General features: G+C 41.5%; 1 protein-coding gene across 18 annotated transcripts in view; it reads right to left on the minus strand.

The window, feature by feature from the left end:
- Positions 1-12,314, minus strand: part of KALRN (kalirin RhoGEF kinase) — a 475,447-nt gene that overhangs the window by 118,138 nt on the left and 344,995 nt on the right. The gene's annotated exons all lie outside the window — the stretch shown is intronic.

The following is a 12,314-nucleotide window of genomic DNA, read 5'->3' on the forward strand; positions in this document are numbered from 1 at the left end:
GGGAATTAATCAGTTATAACATTAAGAAAAGCAAAGGAATGCTCTCATTCATTAGGATCAATTTCAGCAGTTACTGTATTGCCCTTATCAGCAAAAATGCCAGGTTTGTGGATGCAAGTGGCCACCTTTCAGATCTGTGCCTGGGGAGCACATCCTGGTTCTCCTGAAATGCAGCAGTGCTGCTCTTTGTCTGTCACAGCAAACAAGGACTTGGGAACCAGCAGATGGAAAATAAGTTGTATATTTGTTTAAAAGACATCTGCTTCAGCCCAGCTCTTACTTGAATGTCTTTATTCTTTTACCTCCCCCCTCACAACGAAAGTGATTTGTTCCAAGGCTGGAGGCAAATCCTGCTCCTACTAAAACAAAACCCTGAGCAGCTGATCCTGAAAGGCTGGATGTGATGTGGATCTACGAGAGGCCCAGAGCCAGATATTCACCTGTGATATTCACTGTGTGAACAGTGAGGTGCTTCCCCTGACTTGAAATAAAACTGATTTATGTATCACCCTGTTTCCTTTGCATTTCTTCAAAAGACTTACCTTTTGTGCCTTGTATCTCTCTCTGGCCTTAGCAGCTGCCTAACCCAGTACAACAGCACTCACCGTCCCCTTTCTTGCTCTTTGCAGTTGCAGTGCCACATAATTAATTACACTTCAGCCTCAACAATGTTATCTGTTTTTTTGGGTTTTTTTGGTTGTTTTGGTTTTTTTTGTGGTTTGTTTTTTTTTTTTTTTTTTTTTGTGGAAATGAGCAGCCAAGTGCTCATAAATAACACATGGGCATCACACAAAGAGAAGGTCATAAGGCACAGGAACTCGATGAGCCTGAGAAAGTGTTGATTTTAAAAGTTCTTTCTCAGTCCTCAAATGTCTCTCCCAGAAGTCTGAAGGACAGAGGTTTCATAAAGGCAAAAGGTACCAAAGGTTCAGTGGCTGGGGAGGGCAGCAGAACTTCAGAGTTGGAAGGAGTTTCTGCAAAATAACTGCACTGAGGCTGGGACCTGAGAAAGAATGTGAAACCTCAGAGATCTCAAAAGACAACCCACAAAAACAACCCCTGGAGGCCTGGTTTGCACCTCTGTTATATCTGAGAGGCAGAGGGATGGGGATGCTGCCATAGTCTGCTCCACCACCGCAACAAAAGCCAGGTCACTCAAGAACCTCAGTCCCCAGCCTGTCCCTGCAGTCACAGCTATTTAAGCCAGTACAAAGCTTGATGAGGCTGGATCTGCTGCTGGGGAGGTTCAGGAGGTCATCAGCCTTTCAACTGCCCCAGCTCACACTGGAAGCCTGCACAGCAGGGGACTGTCCAGGATGTGAAGGCAAAGACCAGTTAGCTGACTGCCATTTGGCCCATTTTATAGGTAGAGATGGATAGAGAATATGGCCCTTACCTTTCTAAGGACAAAAACCAGCTCTCCCTGTATTATCTGCAGCAAGCCAGAAAGCTGAAGTTTCTCTGTGTTCATTTCAAATTCCTTTCTTTTCTCTATATAAATGTCACACTTCTAACTGATGGTTTAACAACTCGAGTTTTAAAGGAAAATCACATGGCTTGGCTAAGTGCTCCTTCCGCTGGGTAGACCCCTGCTGTCCTTTCCTACTGACTGCTCAGGATCATGCAGTAAATATCAACACTGGAGAACTTCTAATAATAATGCCAACTGAGGCCCAGGACCTGTGGGGCACAGCTGGCCCCCACCCTCAGTTCTTCCTGCAAGCTGAGAAGGATCAGCACCTCGAGAGATGGTGCCCTAAAGACATAACAACAAACCCAACTGACTCTTGTGAAAATAAATAAGCAGCAATCAACACACAGCTTTTCTCCATGCCAGTGGAAAACACGCATGTGTGGTCCAGCCTTGTGCTATCAATAATTGTTTATTTGCAACTATGGTCAGGAAGTGATGCTGTAGTGTCAGGAAAAATTTACCCAGGCAGAAGAGGGCTTGTGGAGTTGTGTCATGTTTCACACTCCTCTGTTTCTTGCTGTACACATTTGAGGGAGGAGAGTTTGATTTGGATTGTTAGTGGGTTTTAAATTAATGCAAGACACAAACAGAAAAAATAAAGTTGATCTGGACAGCAGCAGCACTTGGATCCTGGACACAGAGGCTTGGGGGAAGCTTTGGATGCCTCTCTCCCTTCTGTTAGCTGCCAGTAGCAAGGCATGCGTGAGGTTTACAAGGTGGGGAGAATGCTGAATCCAAGGCAGGGAGGTGCCTCCTGGGGTATCCTGCAGCAAAAATACTTGGCTGGAGAATAAATACTGCCTCAGATCACTGAAAAGCCCGTGAGTTGTGGACAAGCAGAAGAAACCAGAACAGCCCTTCCCGTAACTCAAAGCCTTTCCTACCTACTTGACCTAGGGGTGAGAAGAAGAAAGAATCCCTCACTGGGATTTAAGGGGAAAGAGAAGACAAAATAATGATATATATCCAGTGGTGTGATCACTTCCTCCAGCCCCCTCACATGGAACATCTCCAGTTCTCAGGAAAGCTTTCACCTCCCTCAGCTACTTGCCCAGCTCTTTGCTTCCCTGTGGCTTGTCCTCCATGTCCCATGCCTCCTTCTACTGCCTCCCAGTCCAGTGCCTGTGTTCTTCTGACACTTCATGGTCACAGCTCTGCTCAACCAGTCAACACACAAAGACTAAGGTTTAAGAGTTAAAATCAATTATCTCACTATCTGGCTGCTCCCTTTTGCCCAAAATCAGGCATTTCACCTTGTACGAGGGCCATGCCAGGAGAATGCGTGAATGAGTTTTATATCAGTTTTATCTACATGTTTGGATAGAGAAACATTTACCAGCAGGCAGCAAGGTGAACAGAGAAGTATGAGCTGTGATGGTAGGTTGTGAGATTTTCCCAAGAACTGATGAGCTCTGGAGACACACAGTCTTGATGACTCCCCAGGAATGGAGGAATTCAGCACTCCAAGAGTCAGCCAAATCTGGGTAAGGCCACCAGCACACACTAACATCACTCAGAGGCAAGGTGGCAATGGCTGCTGCTGCAGATATACACTTAATGAAAGCAGAGATCCTTCAGCAAAATTTCTGAACACCCACCTAAAAGCTGCTACATGACTGAAGTAAAGGTGTTCTTATAAATATTGTGAACTGTATTTTCCTGACTTGATCACCTTGATATGAAGAAAAAAGGAATTTGGAACTGTTTCCTTTAGTCCCCCTCCTTCACACACAGTTTTTTTTTCCAATAGCAAACCTCTTGCTAATATTAACTTCGAACTTGAATGATGTCCAGTGTCCTCTAATGTCCTTGATCAATGAAGTTTAGTGTTGTTCAAAGGTCAGTTCCTAACACTAAGCTCTGATCTCACTTAAACTTTTCTTCATTTCTAGACAGTTATTCCATGTTATCCCTGTGTGCCCTTTATAGCTGGAATCATCTTGTTCCAAGGTTTTCTAAGTTTCTTGAACAAACCTGGCATCTCTAGTAAGCATTAACCACACACAAATGAATTCTAAAATGAAAAAAACCTATGCCAAAAAGAAAACATATTGTTCCTCCAGAGGGATATATTTTATATTGTACATCCAAATTAAACAAACACGCTGTAATCACCAGAATGAAACCCCAGAAACAACTCAAAACAACAGCACAGGATAAATAAACATGAACTCAAGCTCTTTGAAGAACAGGAGGAGAACAATCAGATTTAGATGAGGAACAACTTCTTGCTTAATGACAACATAGAAAGTCGAACTTGAGATGAAATTAAAAAAAAGAATAAAAATACTCTTTTTAAAAACAAGTTCTGAATACTGTTTGCTCCTTTCTTTCCAAGCCAAGTACTTCAGATGATCTAGTGGCCCAAGAATGGATACAGAGACAACCCCAGAATACTGATGGACAATTCCTATTCTATTTATGTCCTCATTTGGAAGGGACCCCATAATCTATCCGCTTTTAATTAACTATTTTTCCCCTTTAATCAACAGACTAATTTGGAACACCAGCACAAGGCTGAGGCAGGAGTGTCCATTTTTTGTCCTGAGCAGGCTGGTTTCCAAAGTGGTGTCAGATTTTTGGGAAGGTGGGTCTGGGCAGGTGCTGTGTACCCCCATTAGAGGTGATGGTGCAGGTCACTCTGTGGCAGCCCGAGGTGAGGAATCACCTCAGCTGTGTCACTCCAGGACTGGCATCCTGTGCTGTGCATGAGGTGCAAGGACAAAGGTGAAAAGGGATTGTTCATGAGGAGAAAGGGGAGGAACACAATGTTAGTTTTGATAAGCAATAATGAGGAAATGGCCTTTAATGACTTACAGTTCAGCCTGCACTCACATCAGCAGATGCAGAGGAGGAAGGAGCTCAGTCATCTGCTCTCTTCAAATACATATGCTTTTATCTGACCATTTTTGCTGAAAAAAATACTAATTTTGACTAACATGAATAAATTTGAACTGTTTCCCAATCAAAGACCAGTTCAGAGATAGAAACTCCTCTCCCACCTGAAGTCTAACTCAATTTCTAGTGCAAGGTAATTGGCAACAAATCTTTCACAACGGATTCTTTGAAAATCACAGCACATTTATAAAAGTCAAACAACAGCTGGTTCCTCTGCAGAGCTGAAAAACAGAATATCCTTTAATTCTTCTGTGCAAATCAATAATTTATCTTAATCCTTCTATTTTAAAATCACTGAGGTTGGTCATGCCTTTGAAATAAAGACAGGGATTTTCCTGTATTTCCTTCCTTCATAATCTGATTTCATCAAACTCATTCACTTAAACATCCCCCTAACTTAAACATCCTCTTTCTTCACAGCAGGCATACAAATATCTTTTTTTGTTGTTTGCTTAGTAATATAGATTTATTGATATAGAGCTTATTTCCTGTCATGTAAGACCATAGTGTTGTCCACAGCTGAGTTTCCAGCCATCTTTTAAAGGGCAGCACTCTCCACCTTATTCTGTACATTTTAAAATTACAGCCATCCTGCATAAGCAGAATCCCATGTGCTTCAGAAGTGTCTTGTGATTGAGAGATATGATATTTGCAGTGGATTTAGGATACTTATCATACGGACTAAGATTATATGATTACACAAACTCTGACTGTGTGCCTTGCACCTCTCTGGGGAATGTGTCCATCAGCACATCAGTACAGAATCTGATTTTCACACTGCTGGCAGGAATAGAAAGGAGAGATCAAGTGGGTTACCACAGAAATTACATTTAAATACCCTCAACAGGAATGTGTGGATATTTATATCTACAGTGTTTTCAGGAGACCTTCAGTCTGAAGGAGTTCTATACACTTGTTTTATCATAATGGAACTTGACTTATATTTTCAAGTGTTACTGATTTACTTATTTTCCACCAAAGGATGCATTAGATTCAAAAAAAATCTAAGAATAAGACTGAAAGCATACTGAATGCTGATCATTATGTCCTAAATGAAAAAGCATAATTTATTAAAGTCAATAGCAAATGTTCTTTATGAAATGGATAGCAATAGAAATGAAACTTTACAAAACTATGCACTCTAGAAAAGAAGTGGAGCATATTCTACCTGCCCTGGATGTAACTGCAAGTTCTGCATGGAGGAAAATGCTGAAAAGACATCTTTGAAGAACCCCTTTCTGTAGGACTTCACTTTCAGGGACTTGCAGTTGAATCTGTTCTCAGCATCTGATCACCCAACTGAATCTGGATTTATATTTGCAGTTTTTTATAGCCACAAAAAACCAAACAAACTTTGGAGAGGTGTTCAGAAAATATCTGCTGTTTCTTGCACAGGTCTGGAATTAAACTTGTGGGTGCTGAGCAGTGACCCTGCACTGACCACCACAGGAATGGCTTTCCTTTGGGGAAAGAATTGTGTCCAAGAATTTTGAGAGCAGAGATCCCACTAAAGTTCAACAGCACTTTGAGAAATCCCAGCTGAAATATTTAAAATGCATGGCAAATTTCATGCCTGCCTTTTATGAAGTTATTTCCTGGAAATATTACCCAATGAACAACATGATTGCTATTTCCATGGGCACTGCAGATGTTTTGGCTTTGCTGTTATTTTCTCAGTGTGAAACACTCAAATCTCTGGGAAATTTTTTGGTACAATTCAACTAGTAGATAAAAAAAAGGGGTCTTTGGGGAAACTCATCCATTGTCATCACCTCCTCAGTAGGTGTGTGGGAAATTGTCCAGCCACACAGTACAAGAAAAAATGAATAAAGCTCCACTACATGATTAGGATTTTAGAGAAAGTCCCCTGAATAATTACTATGAAGTTTGCAAGTGCTTCCAACGAGTGTTATATTTTAAAAGCAGTTGATCATATTTTATTTTGTTTTCCAAAAGAACCTTTTCCAATGAGGTTCTGTGAAACAAAACAGCCTGTGCCTGGTGCTGCCTCCACCCACAGCTGCAGCAAGAACTGGCTGGCAACAGAAAGCAAGTGCCAGCAGCACTTGCACCTTTGACAGATGTCTTCTCAGAGGTAAATCTCCTGATCACCTACCTGTTACCTTTAGAAATGGGTGCCAGAAAAGACAGGTAACACGTAATTTAAGCCAGGATGGAACCTGGCTGAAAATCAAGGTTAGTAAGAGTTACTTTTTTGATTGTTTTGAAATCTGATTCCAATCCAGGGAAGACCAAAGTCTATTTTTTCAAAGTTCACATGGAAAAAAAAAAAGTACCAAAGGCCCCAGAATTGTCCTGGGAGATCTGGGCTGTAGGCAGAGCCAGTATTAATACCTGAGCTGGAGATTCTTTGCTACATGCATTATAAATCACTAAGAAAAGAGCTGCTCTGCCTGCACATGGCAGGTGGGTAAATTCCTGTACAGCCCCAAGCCATTGTGCCTAGTGTGCAGACAAATAAAGGCATTGTGAGACCTATCATCCAAGTCCCCAAAGCAGAGATTAAGTTATACCAAGGTAGGGCATAGGCCAAACACGGAGCAAAGAATGGTTGCAATTATTTGGATCCCCTCTGAGCTTCAGAGTTTTCTGTGAGTGCCCCTGAAAATTTGCACAATTCAAAGTATGTGTAGCACTTCAGTCCAGATTTCCTTCATCTGGAAATCTAAAAACACAGTTTATACCTTGCCTGTTTGAGTGTGTTATATTTCACTCCAAGAGCCTCAAGTTAATTTTCCAAAAGACTGAAAAGCATCAAATTTAGATAGACAAGTAGAGCTCTGAAAATCAAGACCTGGAGCATTTAATGATGTTGGCACTGCTGCATTCCTGATAAGAAATACAGGAAGCAAAAGCAAAGTCCTTATTTATACTTAGGAAAGAGAGAAAAAAAGAAAAGTGCCACAGTAATATTACTGAACATCAATGATTAAGAAAGGCAAGCTCATGCCAAATCAGGCATTGCCAGCAGAGATAAACCAGTCTCATTTTATCAGCTCCAAATGTCAGTTCAATGATTTCAGTTTCAGGGAAGCATTCACAGTGAAAAAAAGATACATACATTTGTATATTTTTCTCAGAGAAGAGCTGAATTTACAGGGGTCCTAACCAGGATTCAGAGCCAGAACTGAGAGGCAGCCTCCCAAAGCCAAAGGAAATTTTAAGAAACTATCATTAGAGAGACAGAGAGATGTCAGCTTCTGACTGAACAATTTATTTCCTTGGTAAGATATATTTTGCTGCTACATGACAGTATCTTCAAAAGAGTTAACCACCTATAGCTAGTGAGCCCTCAAGAAGGCTAATTAAAATGCCAACATGTTTTATGTCAGATTTTCCTTTGATTGCTATCATGTTTTCTCTTTTCCACAGGTGAGGGCAGTAGGATCTCAGTGTGAGAACTGCTCTAATGCTAGGCAGCATCCAAGCAATAGAAATACATCCACTGGGGCCATAATTCACTCCTCTTTATCATACATTCACAGGAAAAATTCACTTAACAGTCAGCAGTCATTTTCTATTACACAAATTTAGTTTTACTTGTGGTCCCATAAATCACCAGTCCCTGCAAGGAAGCAGCACTCCAGACACTACACTGAATTCTGGCATATCACTTGCTGGGACAGTGGCAGAATAACCACAAAGTACTGACAAAAATGAGACCAAACTAAACCCTTCCTCTGCCCTTTAGAAACTCACAGTGGTTTAATCCAATTTACTGAGAGTAAAATATCTTGGCTGGAGGAAGAAACCTCTTCAGGTCAATGCCTGGCAGATAAATTGGTAACACCTACCACAGTGCTCCAGAAAGCAGGAAGACTTCTAAATACTCCTGATTCTGTATTTAAGTGACTCTCTGCTTCACCACCCACTCCATATTCCCCTGATCCTGTTCTCCGTGGCTCTGCCACAGAGTTTACATTGCACCTTCCAGCTTCTTTCCCATCAGCTGCAATACACAGCACCCACTAACCCCTGGCAAAGAGATTTTTCCACTGACTGTTTGCTGTACAGGTCAGTCGCACTGCTCAGGTGCTGCACAGACTCCAGTCCATGGTGACACATGTTTTGGCCATACACAAGCACTGCTGGGGGTCAACACCTTCTGTCCCTTGATATTCCCCCAGTACTGCAGTAGAAATGTGTCTCCTGCACATGACAACACAGAGCTCACCGTCAGTCAGTGAGCACTTCCCACTTCAGCAACAATAGCAAAGCTGTTTTACCTTGATTAGGAGCTTCTCAAGAAAAGAGAATTTGTCCCTAAGTGACTTGTTCCAATAAGCCTTAATTCTAAAATCTCCCCTCTTATACAAATTACCTTCAATTAGAAGAATGATTATTCCCAGATTTTATATAATGCCACCAATGTGGAAGAGGTCAAGATCTCAGTCTCATGTCTGCTGAAAGATGAGCTGAGTATAGTATCTAATGGGAAAGATAGAAGTGTATAATGTAGATTTATTTTTAGAGAGTAAAACATTTTCAGTTCACATTTCAGAGCCTTTTTCCACATCCAAAAACAACAGAAGGAAATGAAAACTGCTCTCCTCAGTATTCTGCAAAAGCCAACATAAAGGAGGCCATTGGAAGCTGGACCAGTATCACCAGAAACAGCTGTTTCACAAGCCAACAGCAAAATGGGCTTAACAAACGAGAATGCCCTGCATGTAACATTTCCTTTATGCAATTCCCCACTGCTTTGAATCCAAAGACTGAAACCCTGTCTGCTGTGAATAGGGCAAGGATTTCTCTCTAAGGAGAGGATTTTAGATAGCAAGCTGAAGAGGGCTTACTGTATAGAACAAAAGCTGTCTCCTTTGCCTTTTGGAAAAGGATGAAGAAATTCTGTGTAGTGGGTTACCTAGGACCTGACCTGGATGCTCAATGGGAATTGCAATTACTCTAATAGTATTCATTACCTATTGATTCTTTAGCACTGAGTCTGGGTCATCAACCCGTTTTCCCCCCTCTACATAAAACTTACACAATCCAAATGACAATCCAAATAATTATTTTCCTGTGTATGAAATATTTTAGATTATAGATTGCATATAGAAGTAGTCATGGATTACAAATGGAAAAAGAAACATTTTATATGTTCTCTCCTTCTTTCATTTTACAAAGGTGCAGACCTTACTTGAAGTCTGTGTTTCTACTATATAGTATTTCATGAAAATGAAATGTTTGAGCCTGCAGATAATTGATTTTCATATTTTTGACAGAGAAAAGCCCAAGGAAAGTAAAGATATTAAATACTCATATCCAAATTTAAGAAGCTACTTAATCAAGTATTTAATTTAAACAGACCCAGACATTATTATTTTTTTTTAATCTGGAGAGTCTTAATATATAAACACCTGAACATTACCTGCAGTCAGGAAAGTCTGCATACTTAAAGGCTTAATAACACTTCTGGGGTCAGGCATAACTCTGAATATTTTCAAAGCAGAGTCTGCTACCATAGAGGCTACAAAAACAGGTCTGAATTCTGGCCTGCATCATGTATTGGAACAATGGAGGACAATGCTGTAATTAATATACAAATGTAATGTTTGCAAGAATTTGTGTCTCCCCCTGCAAATTCCTCATCCAAACAAGGGGAAAAAAGGAAATGGTAATGTGCCATCAAATGTACTTTGTGATGGCATCCAACATGTGAGTGACAGAGCAGAACCAGGACTCAGCCCCAGTCAAAGTGCTCTATCTTCTGCACCAAAGGATCCCCCTGCTAAATGTTGTGGCCACATTCATATCTCTTGAGAGAAAAAAATCCTTGCTGAATTTACAGGTGAGGTTATTTCATTCCCACTTAACAACAAAAAACCTTTTTGTCTTTTTAGGGAGTTTGACATGCAAAAGTAAAGCTTAGCTCCAGGGCTGTGCCATGGTGAGAGAAAACCGAAATTTGCTACTTACAGCTCAGGAGGAGTTGACTCACAAATCAGTTGAAAGAAATACATATGACTTGAGGCATGAGAAGTGTTGTTAAGCAGAAGTGCTACTTGAAATTGAGAATCTTTGAGAAGTTGTGATTCTCTTTGTCTAAAATGTTGTTTGACATTCTTGTCTGAACATCCAGCTAATGTGTTAGGCAATCCTCAGGCATAATAGCAAGGTTTAGGGAAAGGCAAAGTGTGTCAGCTAAATCTTTGAATTTTTTTGGCTTCAGAGAGTAATATCAACTCTTACATGTTACTTGAGAATTGCTTCTGGCACAGAGTTAATAAATAGATGGTCTTAAGGCAGGATGAATCTGCTGCCATCCTGGCACGCTGCTGGCACTGCAAAGCTCTTGGCGTGAGTTTGCAGATGAGGCTGCTGTGAACAGCCAGAGGTTCTAAAGGCAGGAGCTCTTTCCATTGGCTCCTCTTGATGGAGATCTCACTGGGGCACATAGAGAAGTCACCCGTGGAGGCTGCAGCTGCAAAAAGCTTCTAGGCTTGAATCTGAACTCATGGGAGTAAGTCTGCTGACTATGCTGGAGTTAAATAGGCAGGGAAACCCCTGACTGCTGAGCCCTGTACCCACTGGAGCTGCTATCAGCCCCACACGAGTTAACTGTGGCATGTATGCTACAGTGTGTGCCAAGAACTGTCAGCTCTCCAAGAAAACCTACCTGGAGAGCATGGTATGGTCCTGCTTCCAGTGCTGATAACTAGCACCCGTCCACGTGAGAATATAAAACCTCCCAGTCCAATCACATTTCATTCCAGCCCTCCTAGAAGAAAAACTCAACTGCACACTGAAGGAAAAAACCCATGTGGTAAAATGTCACCATTGGGAGTCCTTTCAGAGCCTTTGGATCTGCTGACAAGACAGTCCCTGCACAGCAGGTGCCAGCCTGTGCTGAGGGCTTCGTGCCAGCAGGTGAGCCCGATGTCTGAGCAGACACTGAACATGGGCGTGACTCTGCCAATTCAGCAGGAGGCAAGGCAGCTCAGCTTCACCTGCCACTAATCTGGGTAACATTGTGCAGGAAAAATGAGAGAACTATAAAGAGATGCAGGGAGTTCATTCTCCTTGGAGCAAAGACATGATAATGCAGCACTCTAGGAGCTGAATTCTCCACAGTATTCTGGCATTAGCATCAGAGACAATAAGGAAACTGTTGAGCAGGAACTGCCTCTCTAGTTAAAGGATGATACACTGCTACCTCAGATTCAACAAAGCACATACAAGCAACCTTTAGCCTTAGCTGTGCACTCAAATTTGTTTCTATTCATTAAATGTATAACAGGACACAAAACCACACAGCCTTAAGTCAGCAAGTCAAGAAAAGTTAAAAGCATGACACAACCCTTTCCCCAGTGGTAACAACTTTTCCCCTGTACCGTCTTCACTCAGTTTATCTCGTAAACAATTGCTGTTCAGTTCAAACAAGGTTCTGGTTAGAAATTTTTATAAATGTTTCCAGTCTTGAATCCTTAAACCAACTCCTGCCACGCTGGTCTGTCTTTCAGGGTACACAGCCTGTGTTGGCACCATAGCCCTTGTATGCAGCTGCAGCATGCAACATGGAGCATCTTACCTAGACACGGCCAGAATTCATGCAACCGAGACAACGGGCTGGGGGAACGAGCAAAGCTTAGGCGAGTGCTTAAAATTAAGCATGAGTTCAAGTACTGCACTAAGTCAGGGCCTTTTAGCAGGAATGATAAATGTGAAAAACACAGAAAGTAAGACAAGTCCATGTGGATTGAAGACTTCTCAGACATCAGGCGAAGTATTTGCATACATTTCAGTGGCCTTTGGATTGCGAGGCTTAGTAGTTTTCTAATGCACATTATTGGACAAAGAAGTTAAATAATGGGGACATGCATTTAAGATAAATACAACAGATGGTCTTACAAAGGTAATTTATTTGCAATTAACTTATATTTCTGAGTCCAGCTTTCGAAGCACTGTCTGCACTGAAACT

This window comes from Anomalospiza imberbis, chromosome 7 (genome assembly GCF_031753505.1).
Source record: "Anomalospiza imberbis isolate Cuckoo-Finch-1a 21T00152 chromosome 7, ASM3175350v1, whole genome shotgun sequence".
Lineage (NCBI taxonomy): Eukaryota > Metazoa > Chordata > Aves > Passeriformes > Viduidae > Anomalospiza > Anomalospiza imberbis.